The sequence below is a fragment of the Cervus elaphus genome, chromosome 24 (assembly GCF_910594005.1).
Source record: "Cervus elaphus chromosome 24, mCerEla1.1, whole genome shotgun sequence".
In the NCBI taxonomy this organism is placed as follows: domain Eukaryota; kingdom Metazoa; phylum Chordata; class Mammalia; order Artiodactyla; family Cervidae; genus Cervus; species Cervus elaphus.
The window spans coordinates 48,051,279-48,068,356 of record NC_057838.1 but is presented as its reverse complement, the minus strand read 5'-3'; the positions used below and the strand labels follow the sequence as shown (position 1 = coordinate 48,068,356).

Here is a 17,078-nt window from a genome sequence, read left to right as displayed (position 1 = left end):
TTGAAATCAGGAATTGGCAAAACACAGCTCACAGGCCAAGTCTAGCCCACCATCTATTTTGGTCAATGAAATTTCCCTGGAACGTACACTAGCTGGTTTTCCTGCATCAATGGTAGGATTAAGTAGCCTAAAATATTTACTGTCTGTAGCTTCCCAGGTGGCACAGTGGGAAAGAATCTGCCTGCAATGCATGAGATGCAAAAGACACAGGTTTGATCCCTGGGTCAGGAAGATCCCCTGGAGGAGAAAATGGCAACCCACTCCAGTATTCTTGCCTGGAGAATCCCATGGACAGAAGAGCCTGGCAGGCTACAGCCCACAGGGCTGCAAAAAGTTGGACCTGACTGAGTGACTGAGCAACACACAGCATGTCTTCAGAGAAAGTTTTCCAAGCCCTGACAGAGACCACAGATATGATGGTGATGATGGCATCTGAGGAGGTGGTCTGAGAAAGGCAATACCAGAGGTGAGACAGGACGGATGCAGAGGAGTTAACCAAACAAGCCTGAGAATTCAGAGGAGGCCAAGGCAGGACTCCTCATGCCAAGACAAGGAGATAAGAGGGAGCACAACAAGTCCTGGGACAGCTGGAGTGTGGGATCCACAAGAATGGCCAGACCAGAGAAGTACACTGCGGCCACACTGCGATTCTTCGGAAGTCAAGAGGAGTCCAGTAAGTGTAAGCAGGTCAGGGGCTGATCAGGTTTGCATTTTTCAAAGTTCACGCTGCAGTAGTGTAGAAAAAATGGGTTGAAACAGGACTGCTTCCTTTCCCTCTATTCTCCCTTCCTCCATCTCTCAAACTATTCAGCCCCTTGGAAGCAAGTCAGTATAAATGTCCAAAGCCATCTAGTCTATACCCTGTTGGCCCTGGATACCCCAATAACCTCACGGCCCATCCGTTCTGGGAGGACCTGGTCCTTTCTCACTCAGGCCACCTCTACCACAGTGTAATGTAGGAAGGAGTATGGGAAATGGAAGGCTTAAGAGGCCATATTCCCAGTTGGCTTGTGCAACCCCCTCAGCCTCCAGACAGAAATGTGAGTGGCAGTAATTGGATAAACAGCTTAATTTAATAGTAACAGAAGAACTGGGCCTAGTACAAGGAATCTCATTGTCCTTTTTTTCTCAAAGTGACTTTCCTTGCTATGCACTGTGATGCAGCAACACCATTGGAAATGCAGAGAAACACAAGGGATTGATTTTGCCTGGCAAGAAGGTCAGACTGCAAGAAGCTATTTTAATAGTTATTCTATCAAAGAGATGTAGGGAAAAAAAATAGAGATAGATCAGAACTGGGTAGGGGAAGTCTGAGGGAGGAAGAAGGGAAAGAATATGTGTTTCCTGTTTGTTTCTAGAAGTGAGACACACCTTTACAAAATAATTAATAGCTATCTCTTAATTTCAACCTGAATTAGGTAATTCCTTAATATACTTTGGGCTTTATTTCCTCTTTATTAAAAAAAAATCTTGATAGAGACATATTTTTTACTCCCTTTACTTGTAAAGTTACTAAAATTTAAATTTACCAAATATTTTCCAAACTTAAATTCATGAAAATTCCTTCTTTAAGACTTTTAAAATCCTTGTCTCCCTAGACAGAGACCTTGAAAACCTAAACTTCTAATTCCAGGCAGGACTTACCTGTGTAAACAGGTAAGTTGAACCTTCCTGTCTCTTTTCTCTTTCTCTTAGGTATGAGCCAGACCTTGCATTCAGCTCTCTGGTTCTGATAATTCTTATTCATCATTCAGTCATAACAAAGGTACCAGCCAGTATGGATATGAAACCTCACCTGAAAATATCAACAGAAGATGGTCCAGTTCTAAGAAATGGGTATCCTGAGGGGATGGAATCACATCGGCTGCTGACCTGGCCAAGATCTGTTATTCACTAAGCTGTTTTCACCACGCTGCTGGCAGTACTATGGCCCTACAGCCCTAGCAGACACTGAGAGACGGAAGGTATTTTCTAGACACTTCCCAATTAAATGCTCAAAAGTTGGTAAGCAGTGGCAGGAATAACCATATCCAACAGTAAAAGTCCTTCTGAGATGATTCTGGAATATACCACCCAGAAGCTTTGACCTTGCCATTTAGACTTCACTTAATAAACTTGCATTGCCTGCACTGTTTCATTCATTAAGCCATTGGAGGTGTAGGGAAACAATTCAGATAACAACAAAATAGCCCAGAGAAAATTTATGCATGTATGAACCAGTTTCAACCCTTGACTGAGACACCTTGTCTATACCCTTTTCCCTCAACTTTCCTTCTGCTCCTCTTTTTCTACACAACATGGGGTCAGGAAGGTTCTTAGGAGAAGAATGAATGAATGCTATTTGCTGTTTGCTATGGAATGAAATAAAGGCTTCACTGTTGAACAGACTTGCAACTTCCCAATCTCACTGAACACTGGGCAAAGCGATTTCCCCTTTCTGAGCCTTAGTTTTATCACCTATAGCATGATGAGGGTGGTAGTCCTGACTTGACAGTACTGAGATGATTCCATCACATAAGAAGGGTCAGCTCTATGCCTGGGTATTGTAGTTCTAGTCTGAAAATCAAAGAACTTGCAGACAATGATACTCGTTATAAGGTGAGCATGTTACAGAGTTGTGGGCACTGTTCTGTCACCAACATCACCAAGTTGCTCCATCCATCCCTCCATCAGACGTGTGTCAATCACTTCTTATGTCGAAGTCATGGCAAATGGCAGCAGATGGGAGGCAAACATGAGTGGTTGGTAGGCTGTGAGTGGAGAGGACAAGTAGTAGACTGTGGCCTGAGTTTTAATTCAGTAAATATTCACTCAACTCAGATCACACACCAGATATGATAATTGTGTGTGAAACATCATGGAAGACATTTATGATTACTGCCCCCAAGGACACAATTCTTATAATTAGGATTTAGGACAGATTTTAAAGTGTAGGAAGGATATTCTGGTATAGAAAGAAAAGCCAGGAGAAAACCAGGGAGATGCAGACGGAAGTGAAGGCATATGCTTTACATTCAATTAGACATCAGGCCTGGCTCTTAAACTGTCTTCTCTGTTATCTCTGCATAGTGAAGTGCCACCTAGTATCCACCTTTCATGTTCCATCCTCTGAGAAGTCTTTCAGCATCATCGAAGGCAGACAGAAGGGCTCTCTCTCTTCTCTAATCTAATACCTTGTCAGTATAAGGTTCCTACAGCACTTACTATGAACCACTTTGATTACTTAGATTGGCTGTCCATGCTGATCAAACTCCACTTGAAAATGTCTGTCATGACTCAGTGCTTCTTGAATCATGGCAGCCACACAGCTGAATCGAAAAATCAAAAGCGGCATTCGCCTACCCTGACTACCATGTGCTTACAAACACAGCTGTACATAAATTATGAAATCAAGAACTATTTACCTTTTCTTCCCAACACATTACTGCTACATTATTTCGATGGAGACTCAACAAGGGAACTTCAACAGGACACCAGGAGGTGCAGCTGTGTTTCGAAATGCTGCACAATGCTTGAATAATCCGGAGTTTACATTAAATACCTCTCAGTATTAACAAGATGCAGGACAAATTGTTTGCTGACAAAGCCTATGCCTTTGGATAGGATGAACTCTTCTCGGTAGCTTACATTTTTACACTGGCAAAGCAAGTCGTCACAGCCAACACCCTTGGGGGCCTGGAGACTGTTTATCTTTCTAAGAAGCCAGGTACAACCAGGCGGCTGAAATTGTTCAAATACAGTCCAGAAACAGGCCAAGTGTTTCATTTTTGCCACAGGGGCCAGAATCTTGGTTCTCAATTTGCAAACACTAAGGATGTTTGTTTTCATCTTCTTTACTTAGAAGACAAATGTAGTTTACTCTTTCAAGAGGATATTTTAAGGCCATTCATTTCCTTTGACTTTGAATAGAAGTTGCAGAGAAGGACCAGTAATGTTTAAAAGCTGGGTTCCTTTTGTGAGTAAGTTCTAATATTATGAGGCATGTATATACATGAGGCCATGTGCTAATATTATGAGGCATTCAAGGGAATTCCCAGGTTCTCATCTAGGAGCTGAGCTAGGTCAGCAGAGGCTGGTCATGTTTGATGAAGAAAGATCATCTCAGTGGATTTACTTCTGGGTCCAGATAAACTGATGTGTCCAGCAAAATTGTTGTGATCTTTCATGGACTTTACTCACATAGACTTGGATTTACCATTAACTAATTTAGAGACAGCTAAAAAAACTAGATAGGCAGTATAATATTTAATTCTCCTGGGTCTTTATTTTGTTTTTTCCCACTTGACTTAGCAAGATAAAGGCAAAAGATTCCTGAATGTATGCCCCATCTCTTAAGCTACCCTGGTGGCATTTACATATAACTGAAAATTGCTATAAATCCTTCTTAATCTTTTTGCTGGTGAATTGCTAGAAGAAACTGGAATACTTTATCTTGGCCTGGTCCCAGCTCCATTTAAAATGCCAGGCACAGCAGGGCTGAATTTGTTCATGTTCAGTTGAGGACAGGGAAGCAGAGGAAGTTGTGTAAGGAGTTGGAAATGGATGTGGTGAGGGGGTAAGGCCTGGGGGAGGGCCACAGCAAATCCCTAACAAAAGGTAGTTTATTTGTTCCACCAAATATGCCTTTCAAGAAAGGCCATTTCTAACCTGCAGCAAGTTAACAACTGAATGGAGATTGCAAAGATAGGGAATTGTTTTGCGTTTCCAATTCATTGAACTTGTAGCATCTGATCTTACTGTTAAATTCAGCAAGGAAAAAGTAACCCACCTCTCCAAAGTGAAGATAACTGGAGGGAAAAAAAAAAAAGATGATAAAGGTTGTATTCAAAAAGGAGTAATATCATGCAGAAGAAAGAAAATAGGTTTTATCTCATGTCATATATAAACATCAAGTCAAAATGGATGGAAAGCTTAAATATAAGACCAGAAAAACTCCTTGACATTGGTCTGAGCAATGATTTTTTGGGGAAGGGTGTGCTACATAGCACAGCAATAAAAAAAAATAGACAAATTGGTTGCATCAAATTAAAAAGCTTCTGAACAGCAAAGCAAACAGTTAACAGAGTAAGGAGACAACCTATAGATGGGAGAACATATTTGCAAACCACACATACGAAGGACAGGGAAGCCTGGTATGCTGCAGTTCATGGGGTCACAAAGAGTCAGATGCGACTTAGAGACTGAACAATACCACCACCATATAATAAGGGGTTAATATCCAAAATACAAAAGGAACTCAAACAACTCAAACAGCAAGAAAATAACCTGATTGTAAAAACAGACAAAGGACCTGAATAGACATTTTTTACAAGAATGCAAATAAATGGTCAATAGATATACGAAAGGTGTGGAACATCACTAATCATCAGGAAAATGCAAATCAACACCAAAATGAGATGTAACATCACACCTGTAAAAATGGCTATTATCAAAAGACACAAGATAACCAGTGTTTTTGAGGATGTAGAGAAAAGGGAAACCTTGTATATCACTGGTAGGAATGTATATTGGTACAGCTGCTACAGAAACCAGTATGGTGATATCCCCCCAAATTATGAAAAGAACTATCATATGATTCAGCAAATTCACACTTTATGAAGTCAGTATATCAAAGAGATAGTTCTACCCCCATGTTCACTGCAGCATTATTCAGAACAGCCAAGATATGGAAACAACACGTATACACATCCACTATGGAATATTATGTGACCATGAACAAGATGGAAAGCCTGCCATTTGTGACAGCAGGGATGGACCTGGATGACAACACGCTAAGTGAAATAAGCCAAACATAGAAACAAAATTTCTGTATGGTCTCACTTATATGTGGACTCAAAAACAAGGTCAAAATCATAGAAGCAGAGAGTAGAACAATGGTTACTAGGGGCTGGGATGGGTAGGAAAAATGGGGAGATGCTGGGTCAAAGAGTGTAAATTTGTTAATTGTGCCAGATGAGTAAGTCTAGAGATCTAATATAGAAGAATGATGACCATAACTAATAATACTGTACTGAACAATGGTAATAGGCTGAGAGAATAGATTCAGGTACACTCATCTCACTCAGAAAAGTGATAACTGTGATGGGAAGATACATTAATTATCTCAACTATAGTAATCATTTCACAATATATTTGTATATTAGATTATATTGTACACTTGAAATATTTACAATTCTTCTTTAAAAATTTAAAAATAATTAAAGGGAGTAAGATGGGATATGGAGAAACTTTAAGTGAAATTCATATGTGTGCATGTATATATATATATATATACATGTGTATTTTTTAAAGACCTACATTTAAATCTTTGGTGTGCTACCGACTAGCTTCTAGGTGACTACAAGTCACTACTTTGACCTTGAGTGACTCTCCTTGAATTTCATTTTCCATAACTGTAACTGTGCCAACTGCACAGAGTTGTTGTGAGGTTGCAATTAAATACTATGTGTACCATGCCTGCTATATTCTATGCACCTATCAATAAAAAGCTTTAAAAATTATATTAGGCATTGTAATATCATGGATGACAAACAGGTTTAATTTCTAACTAGTTTTTAGTTATGACTGTGACTAGGCTTGGCAGAGTAGGGTGATTGATTATTGATGTCTGCTACTGGCACCAAATGAGGGATGTATTTGCCATCGAGAATCCAGTGAGAAGGTCATAAACTGTCAGAAGACCTGGTCTTTCAGCCTCCAATTAGCTGGATAACCTGGGAACATCTTTTATTCCCTCTGGCCCTCATTTTCTCTAATGTAAAATGAATGAGTAGAACTTTATGATCTCTTAGGTCTTTTTGAGTCTGAATATTCTTGTTCTAACCTAGAAAATATTATTATTGCTTCACAGGTTTGGAATGTTAATAAGATTCTTAAAAATGCTTTGCATGAAGTACATTTACATATGAGAAGTTGTTCTATGGCCCTGTTTTGAAGAATATTCACCATCACTCAAGTAAAAGAGTTTGTAGGTCTGTAAGTGAAGTAACATTTGAATCTTTTCTTACCTGCTGTGTGCTCTTATTTTCACCAAAATCTCTCTCGGCCTCAGTTTAGTCACCTGAAAAATGAAAGAAAAATTATTTCTGTACCCTCCTGATCCTCTGAGATGTGGAGCCAATGAATAAGGACATGTTTCATCAATACTTTGAACTTGTTAGAAGGGAGACCTTATGTAACTCTAAAGGACAAGTATTCACGTAAAAATGTTCTCTTGATATGATGCACATTAATATCCATTTGCTGTACTATGACTTTATTACAACAGAGTAACACTTTCAAAAGGAAAAGGACATTGGTTTATAAAACCCCAGACTTCATCATTTTCCCTTTGAGTTTCCCTTTCCCTTAGTGTAAATCCTACAGTCTCCAAAGTTAAAAACACAATCAAAGCTTAAAGATGCTTGGTATTGAAGTAATCTGCATAGTAAAAGTGGCCTCCATAGGAGTATATATATACACTTGCTACTTCAATACACTTAAAACCAACTCACTGTTGAAAATGTGCAAAAATCAGTCAACATTAAGTTGAAATATCTTGGTGCCATAAATATTAATAGTTATGACAATTGATCCTAGTGCCAGATTCTGTTCCTGTGGACAAAACCACAACATGAAAGACAGTCCATTATTCCTCAAAGCCAACTTTCCTAACAATGACTGAATCGAGGAAAGGAAAAAAAAGATGCCCTGACTTTCACTTTAGCCCTACTTCTAGGACAGAGGAGACATGCCCAGCTAGGAAAACAGAATAAATGTGCTTCCTCTTGATCAATATGAATCAACAACTTTAGCACGGAGATATAAGAAGACAATTTCCACCATTTATTTTATCCAAATATATTTCTTTCTTTTCCTCTTCATGATAGATTCTGAGCAGTAATGATGAGAATGACTGAAATGACTACTGCAACAAGTTTTGAGGAAAGACCTCCATTTGTCTGTTTCAATGGAGGTGTCAATATGATAGATTCAAGAGAACAAGGCAAGTGAAACAAATATGTATATGAAGATTTTTAAAGAACATGTCCAATAAACTGATCTAGTACTCTTGACAGACTGCTCTCCATTCCTCCCCTAGCCCATCCTTTGAGGTTATCAAAAAAGGCCACAGTGTGGAGAGTGAGACTGTATGAACAGACTGACAAGAGAGGCTTTTTGGGTGAGAGTTCCTGTATCTTGTGTGACTCTTCATCTTGTTTGTGGTTTTCTTTTGTTTTTGGAGGAAGGGAAGGCATTTTACCATGTAACCCAGAGTCAAGAAACTACAATCTGCAGGTCAGATCTGGTTTACTGCCTGGTTTGGTACAGTCATGAGTTCATAATGGCTTTTACATTTGTTAAATGCAAAATGTGGAGGGGAATTATAAATAATTTGTGACCAATTAAAATTCATTGTAAATCAAATTTCAGTGTCCATAAGTAACATGCTAAGGAAGACACTCACCCTATTCATTTAAATAACATCACCTATGGCTGCTTTGGCACTACAATGGAGGGTTCATCTTTATAGAAGTTTGCAGACCTCTGGTTTTACCAGAAGTCTGGTGGAAGGAGGTTTCATGACAACAGTTGGAGAACTTTGAAATGTGTACCTTGTGTTTGGGGGATTTAGAGGACTGATGTCTGATTCAGAGATGAATCAACAAACAAAAAGGTCAATCCCAACAAAAAAGGCCTGTAGCCCAGGGACTGCCTCCTTTCAGAGAAACCAAAGGCCAGAGAAGGATCGCCCAGCTGCTCTGGTACAAGCTCTGGGAGAAGGCTGCTGTGTTGCATGTTGGGGAATGGATGCATGAACATTTCCTAAGGATAATATGTGGCACATAAGAGAGCGCACTGGTGTGGCTGCCTGGGAAGGACAAGAGGAGGAAATAAGAGTTGGCTGTGCCCCCCTGGAGGCCTAACAGTTAAGGACACATTCACAAGGGACCATCTGAAAGAGCCATTGCTTTACTTTTCTGCCAGTGCTGAAGTTCCCTGGCCAAGTACCAGCCTTTTTATCCTGCTATGAGACAGCAGTTAACAAAGAGAAGGTAATAGGGAAGGCAAGAGGTGACAAAAGCTAGTCATTCCCTATCCATTCTCTGCACCTTTAAGATTACCTTCACTAATTTGAATTAAGTTTAAAGACATGGTGGAAATGGAAAGCTATGTTTTATTAATGGAGGGAGCCATGCATATCCAACCTTCCATTTACAGGATTTAACTGATCAGTTCCAATATACCAGGGCTCTACAGCATATTGTCATTTATTATGACAACTCTATGAGACTGATATTAATACACCCATTTTATGGGTGAAGAAATCAAGGTTCAAAGTTTGAATGATATACCCAAGGTCTCATGCCAGTGAGTGGCAGAGCCAGGATTTCATCTATTGGATGTTCAAATGCATCCTCTTTTCATTGTACCTTGGGGAATTTTATCTTAGAAACTATAGTTTTGATGCTATATGTATATCCAGAGCCCATATACCCCAAGTGTGCATCATGTACTATTGCTGTGAAGAAATAAACATTCAGTCAAGTTAACTTAAGAGACAGGGGTTTATTTCAGTGTTCACTGAAGCACCAGTTACACTAGCCAAGACATGGAAGCAACCTGAGTGTCCACAGACAGTTGAATGGATAAAGAAGATGTGGTATACATATACAATGGGATATTACTCAGCCATAAAAAAAGAATGCAATAATGCCATTTGCAGCAACATGGATCGACCTAGAGATTATCACACTAAGTGAACTAAGTCAGAGAGAGAAAGACAAATATCATATGATATCACTTATATGTGGAATCTAAAAAAATGATATATATGAACTTATTTACAAAATGGAAATAGACTCACAGACGTAGAAAACATGGCTACTGAAGGGATAAATTAGGAATTTGGGATTAACATATGCACATACACTGCTATATATAAAACAGATCAACAACAATGACCTACTGTAGAACACAGGGAACTATATTCAACATCTTCTAATAACATATAATGGAAAAGAATCTGATAAAGAATATATATATATATATATATATATATATATATATATATATATATACACCATACATACACACCCAGGTGGCTCAGTGGTAAAGAATCTGCCTGCCAATGCAGGAGATGCAGGTTTGATCCCTGGGTTGGGAAGATACACTCGAGGAGGAAATGCCAACCCACTCCAATATTCTTGCCTGGAAAATCCCATGAACAAAGGAGTCTGACAGGCTACTGTCCATGAGATCACAAAGAGTCAGATACGTATTATATATTTATAATATATATAATTATATATATAATATATATAACCCTTATATATATATCAGATATATATATATACACATACATATATATATCTGAATCACTTTGCTATATACTTGAAACTAATACAACACTGTAAATCAAATACACTTCAATTTTTAAAAATTTAAAGGGAGAGAGAGAGTGGTTTATAACCAGAGTACACATTGCCCTAGGTTACACAGTAGAGGAATCAAACTCTGGAAGGTCTAAACCTCTGTGTGGAACTGCCTCAGTGTAATAAGAAGCATGTGGTAGTGGGGCAGTTTATAATCATCCAAATAATTTTACACATTGCTTAAATGAATCCTTACAACAGCCTAGGGAAGCAGGCAAGGACACTTTGGTCCTTATTTTTCATGTAAGTAAATACAGGCTCAGATATTCAGAAACAGTCATAGTTAATATTTGGTGAATTAATAAATAACTGAATCTGCCCCACTTTTGTCATGTGTATATGTGGACAGCTAGTCAATGGCCTATGACTGTTTCAATTTTAGTTGAGAGTGTGAATCACGGGGCTCCCAAGTCTGTACCCATTGTTCCCCAGCATAAGACCTTGTATGTAATGGACAGCCTATTCCTGGTAGTGGAGAGGCTGAGTTATCTTTTAATAGCAGAGTCTTTTTCTAAGCAAATATTTTATATTAAGTAGCATCTCAAAGGGACTCAAAACAATTGAGGTGTTTATTTTCTTTAGGGATCAGGCTTTGGATGAAAAATACCAGGATCTCAATTCTGTTGTCTTCACCTGCTTAATAGTTTCCAAGAAGTGAACAGACATGGTTTTCAATCCTACTCTATTTCTTGGCCATCTGACTTGTACAAGTTAGTGGCTTTATCTGAAAAATGGGCCTAAAGGATACTCCTACCTGGCTATCCTTTGATAACTAAATGAGTAAAACTACCTGGTTTGACAGTGGGTACTTGATAAAGGTTAACATTTTTATTTAAAGTGGCCAGCTAATAGTTTGATTTCCTAAGACTCACTTTGACATCTTCAGATCCAAAGTACTTAGTTCACAGGGAAGGAACCAGGTTCTGCTACTCAGTCCAGGCAAAAAGTGGCAAGTTCTGAGAGCATATGGATATATCATTCACAGAATTCTTAGAACTGTTTGGAGCAGTAGTTGAGAACAAGACACAATCTGCAAAACAGGCTAAACCAATGAGTGTCCTGGGGCGGGGGTGGGGTGGTGGGGGCTGGGGGTGGTGGTACAGAAGGAGCTATGTTTTCAGATCCATATCTAAACCTGGCATTGGCAGCTTTATTTTTAAATTTCCAATCTTATCTTTTCAACTACATCTTTATTTAAAACATGGAGGGCATATTGAACCAGGAAGATAACCTGTCATTTACTCAGGCTCAAATTCAACCATTTTTGCTTACTCTCATTTGAAGCTGGTGATGACCACTGAAGGATAAAAGGATCCTCTTATAGAGAATAATGCTGGGGGGCAGGCAGACATTTTTAAAAAGATATTATCTGGACACACTGTCTCCCAATAAGTTGAGCTCATTAGATAAATGAGATTCCACTAAAGCATGATTTTCTTATTCATCGACTAATTAATCATGTGTGCAATGACTGAAACAAAGTGATTTTACTCTATAGATACAGTAAATAACTATTTTTCAAGTAAAAAAACTTTTTTTTTTTTTTTCAAACAGATGAGCTTCTCCCTTGGAGATGCCCTGGATTAAAGATTCTGCTTTAATCCAAAATTTCTTGATGTCATCAGGTTCTTCAGTTTAAATTTAGTATAAGTTGGACATTTAGTGTTTTATTTTCTCTTTCTTTCTTGCTGCCCATCACTCTGGCAGGACTATATTAGCATCTCTACTGGAGTATATAGTTCCCATTTTGCAATCTTTTCCTTTTCTTGCTTTTCTGACTGGACAGTGTGCTCCTTGAAGTGGGGAATCTACTTCTATTTTTGTCCTATTCACATTGGTTTATCTAGCACATAGTAGGTAAGCAATGCATGTCCTTTGAAATGGAGTTGAGCAGCTTAGGTATTTCCTGCTGAGAAAGGCCAATCTTGCCAACCACCGAGTAGCAACAAATTAGGTGAGTAGGAAAGGGAAGTGAGTGATATCATTTCACACGTGGTTAGTCTGGGCATAGAGGATCGCATCTGGGAAATACACTTCTCACTAATTGGAGGTGTGTGAGCTCCTCTAACTAGGTAGCTCAATAAGAATCCTTCACACTGATATTTATTTGGTCATAGATTCCCTTTATTTTCTTTAATGTCACATTCTGACTTGAGTGTTTCATGCCATAAAACACATGGTCAGGGAGCCTGTGACGAACTGAACATTCTCTAGCCTCTGCTTCCTCAAGTTGTTCCATTTTTTCCTATTGTTTTTGTGGTCACATGTCTTCAGCAGTAACTGAAGCATCCAGCATCCACTGATTAAGAAACACTTACAGCCTTCAGGCTGCAAGGCAGGCATTCACTTCAAGTCCAAACAAACAGAGCTTCTCTCCTCTGGGCATTGGTCTTCACAATAACGGCAGCGTGTTGCTCTCATAGTAATCCCAATCCAAACAACCGATATTTAAAATGACATAAACTTTCCTTGGAAGCCTGGGAAGTTTGCTGAAGATCTCACGTGGTTCTTCCTGAATGCTTCAGTTCTATACTTCCTTTCATTTTGGGTCACCGATGCTGTTCCTTTTCAAGAGCTGGCTTGGGAGACCATTTGGATTTGATCCTGCTGGCCTGAGACTGCATACTTGGCTGCCTGGGACTTCCTGGCTCTGCTGAAGATACTATACACCAGGAGCAGACAAGGAGTCTTGGTAAATCAGACACCCTCTGCTCAGCCAATTCACAGATATCACTGGGAACACACACACACACACACACACATAATATTATATATATAATGTAACCCATATGCTTATGTATTTTTGTCTACTTATCTATTGTTTTCCACATATCACAATTCCAGGGACTGTCTTTTACCTGTGGTTTGATTTGCAACCCCTGGAGTCGTGTAGGGCACATCCTGTACAACTGTACCCAGCAGCTTTGATTGACTTTATCTAACATTCATTTAACACTTATTATATTCTAGACACTGTGCCAAGCCTTTTATACAAATGATTCCCCAATTTTCATAACAAATTTATGAAGGGAACTGAGGTTCAGAAGTGACCTTAAGGAATTTAGACAAAAGTAGCATTTCAAGGAAAAAGTAGAGCTGTAATAAGTGAAGATTATTTTTCAAGGAAAAAGTGGAGCTGCAATGATTGAAAATTACTAGTAAGTGTGGTCTACTTGTAGTCCTCAACTGCAGGATATTTCTTCCTAGGGAGGCATATCAGAACCTCCCTTCTGTGGGTAGGATGATGGAGTGGATGAGGAGGTTAATAAAAGCATAATCAATGTTGTAGTTTAATAACTGGAAATTAAAAAGCAACTTATAAGTTTTATGATACAACTGAGGGAAAGTAAAGCTTGACAAATGTTGCCAAGTGGTCATCTACAGAAGGTAGGGTCTAAATTCTGCGCTTCAGTGACTCTGAATGGTGAGAGGGAGGAAGAGGTGAGGCTCTCCCCACCTCCCCTGACCAACCAAGGCTGTGTTTCAGAAACTCTGCGGGTTGATGTGGGATACTTAGGTTTATCAAAGGGGATGGTTTGTAAAAGGTTAATAAACTCCCATCTAATGAAACTAATTACCAAATTTCTACTACTTTGAAGTTATGTTGACCCAGAAGAAGCTAAAATTTGTGTTTTCATTCTATCATTCTGATTCAGTGTACTGAACAATGATGCTGTCTTCCATTTTCCTTCTGTGAAGTTCTGGCTGGGTGAAGCTGGACACTGCACAGAATACACACATTCCCCCGTGATCACTGTGAAAATCAGACCTTAAAACTAAAGAATTTATGGTACTATAAGCAAAACCAGCACTGCAAGGCCAAACAAAGATTAGAAAAGAGGTATTTGAACTGAAAACAGCAATAAAAGGCTTTCCCATACATGGCTATCCAGGAATCTTTCTCCAAAATTGGGAGATTAGACCAAGAAAATCATAGCTACCTACATTGAAAAGGCCTTTGAAAACTATTTATGGCAACTGTTATAACTTTAAGTAGAAAATCAAGGCCCAAACTGGGTTTACCTGAGGCTACAGAGAGAGAGAAAGTGACTGAGCTGGGACTTAGAACCACTGCATCCTAAGTTTTGGTTCATTCTATCATAGTATCTAATGATAGAATGGAGCCCTCTTCATTACATTATTGACCAACAAATGGAGTGCCTTTTTCCTATGCTTATCATACTGTGTTTTTAACAGATGGTGTTATTTGGCAGATGTCTTTTAAACTATGGCCTGAATTGAAGTGAGATGGTAGCATGCTTTCTTGTTTTGGATTCCCCAAACAGTCCTCACCTTCTTTAGGAAAGTAACAGTACAGCTTACCCCTAAACAATACTGGTCCACTTATACGCAGAGATTTTCAATAATATGTACTATACTACTACATTTATGTGGACTTTCCGGGTGGTTCAGTGGTAAAGAATCTGACTGCCAATTCAGGAGCCACAGGCTTGCTCCCTGGGTTGGGAAGATCCCATGAAGGAGGAAATAGCAATTAACTGCAGTATTCTTGCCTGGAAAATCCCATGGACAGAGGAGCCTGGTGGGCTACAGCTCATGGAGTCTTAAAGAGTTGGACACAACTGAGCACGCACTCATACTACATCTATGTAGTACAGATTCAACCAATCTGTAGATGTGGACACTTGGATATGGAATTGTTGTTTAGCTGCTAAGTTGTGTCCGATTCTTGTGTAACCCCATGGACTGTGGCCTGCCAGGCTCCTCTGTCCATGGGATTTTTCATGTAAGAATACTGGAGTAGGTTGCCATTTCCTCCTTCAGGGAATATTCCTGATTCACAGATCAAACCTGTGTCTTCTGCTTGGTAGGCGGATTCTTTATCAACTAGCCACTGGCCATATAATTTTATGCAGATTTTTGACTACACAGAGGTTTGGCACCCCCAGCCCCAACCTCCCTGGCATTGTTCAAGGGTCAACCTAATCTAATACACATCTGATCTTAGTATTCTGTTACCTGGCCAGGAGGTTGGCATGTGACCCATGCTAATGCTATCAGAGACCTTGCCTGGGGTTTGTTTAAACTTGAAGTCTTTTTCGCTCTGGTCAAAGAACCGACAGCACAAGAACAGTGAGGCCACTAGTTACTATCAACTCTACTCTGTGAAGAAGCACACTGGCAAAAAACAGAATGAAGCCAACATTCATTGTTTAAATGTCCAAGTTCAAATGTTTGCTCTGCCTCTTCTTACATGACTTCTATAAGCCTCAGCTTCTTCCTCTAAATATAGGACCACCAGGGTGAAAATTCAGTTACATGATGTATTAAAAGTACAATTTAGAGTGCCTGATACATAATAAGTGCTGAACAAAACAAAGAATGGAAGGTAATTACGGTTCCTACTATACTTATTTCTATGGATTTTGAATAACTATATTGCTATGTCTTATACTATTCATGAGGTTCTTGGCAAAGTTACTCTGCACCACTCACAGTGGTTTACAAACAGCTGAGCTTTGCTGCACATAGAGTTTGTATAGTAACTAGTCAGGTAAATATGGTGAATAAAGTCTACTCTTGTAAATATGGTAAATAAAGTGTGCTGGGTGGGAGGCAAAGGAGTATCAGGGGTCTTAGTGAGACACAGTCAACAATTTCAGCTCTCTACCAAAAGTAAAGATGACAAATGGTGGAGAATGTTGTCTTCCAAAACCTGGGTCCATCTTCTGTCCTTTGGGGAAACTGGCTTGTGTATTTCTACTATAGCCATGACTGTAGCTCAGAAACTCTTTTTGAAAGTAAACTTAGACACTTTTCCAGCCCAGCTATGAGAGACAACTGCTGTGCTTAAAAGACAAGTGCAGTTTTTCATTTACTCAATGACATTTATTTGGTACCTATTGCATGCTTGGTTCTCTCAAAGTAGCTGGAGATAGGGATATTTATCCATCACTGCTCTATCACTTTTTAAGTCTCCCCTTTTTTGTTATGGAGGTGAAATTCACACATAAAATTATTCATTTAAAAGTGAAAAATTCAGAGGCATTTAGTTCACTCACCATGTTGTGCAACCACCACTTCTGTCTAGTTCTAAAACATTCTTATCACCCAAAAGGAAAACTTGTATGTGCCAAGTAGTTGCCTCCTACTTTTCCAAACTCTGCCTCTGACAGCCACCAATGTAGGTTCTGTATCTTTGAATTCTTCATACGAACGGAGTCATACAATGTGTGACCTTTTGTGCCTGGCCTTTTTCAGTTAGCACCATGTTTTCAAAGTTCAACTGTGTTGTACTTGCCTCTTTTTAAAGGCCGAATAACATTCCGTTGTACATACATATATATATCACACTGGGTTTGTCCATTTCTGCTAATGGACATTTGGGTTCTTTCCACCTTTTGGCTATTGTGTATAGTGCTGCTATGAACTTCTGTGTACATGTACTTGTTTGAGTATTTTTTCAGTTCTTTTGTGTATACACCTTGGAGTGGAACTACTGGCTCATAAAGTAATTCTATGTTTAATTTTTTAAGGAACTGTCAAACTGTTTTCCAAACTGGCTAAACCTCTTTATGTTCCTACCAGCAATGTATGAGGGTTTCAATTTCTCCATATTTTTCTGACACTTGTTATTTTTTATATATTTCATTACAGACATCACAGTGGGTGTGAACTAATGCCTCACTATGAATTTTGTTT

At 39.1% G+C, this 17,078-nt stretch overlaps 1 long non-coding RNA gene across 2 annotated transcripts in view; it reads left to right on the top strand.

The window, feature by feature from the left end:
- Nucleotides 1-274: 274 nt before the first annotated feature.
- Nucleotides 275-17,078, top strand: part of LOC122682662 — a 223,484-nt gene continuing 206,680 nt past the window's right edge. The window contains exons 1-2 of one of the 2 annotated variants that reach the window (XR_006337470.1): nucleotides 275-673; nucleotides 1,696-1,964. This is a non-coding gene — a long non-coding RNA (uncharacterized LOC122682662). Of the gene's footprint in view, nucleotides 688-1,695; nucleotides 1,965-17,078 lie in introns of both variants that reach the window. The other variant, XR_006337471.1, reaches the window with a different exon arrangement.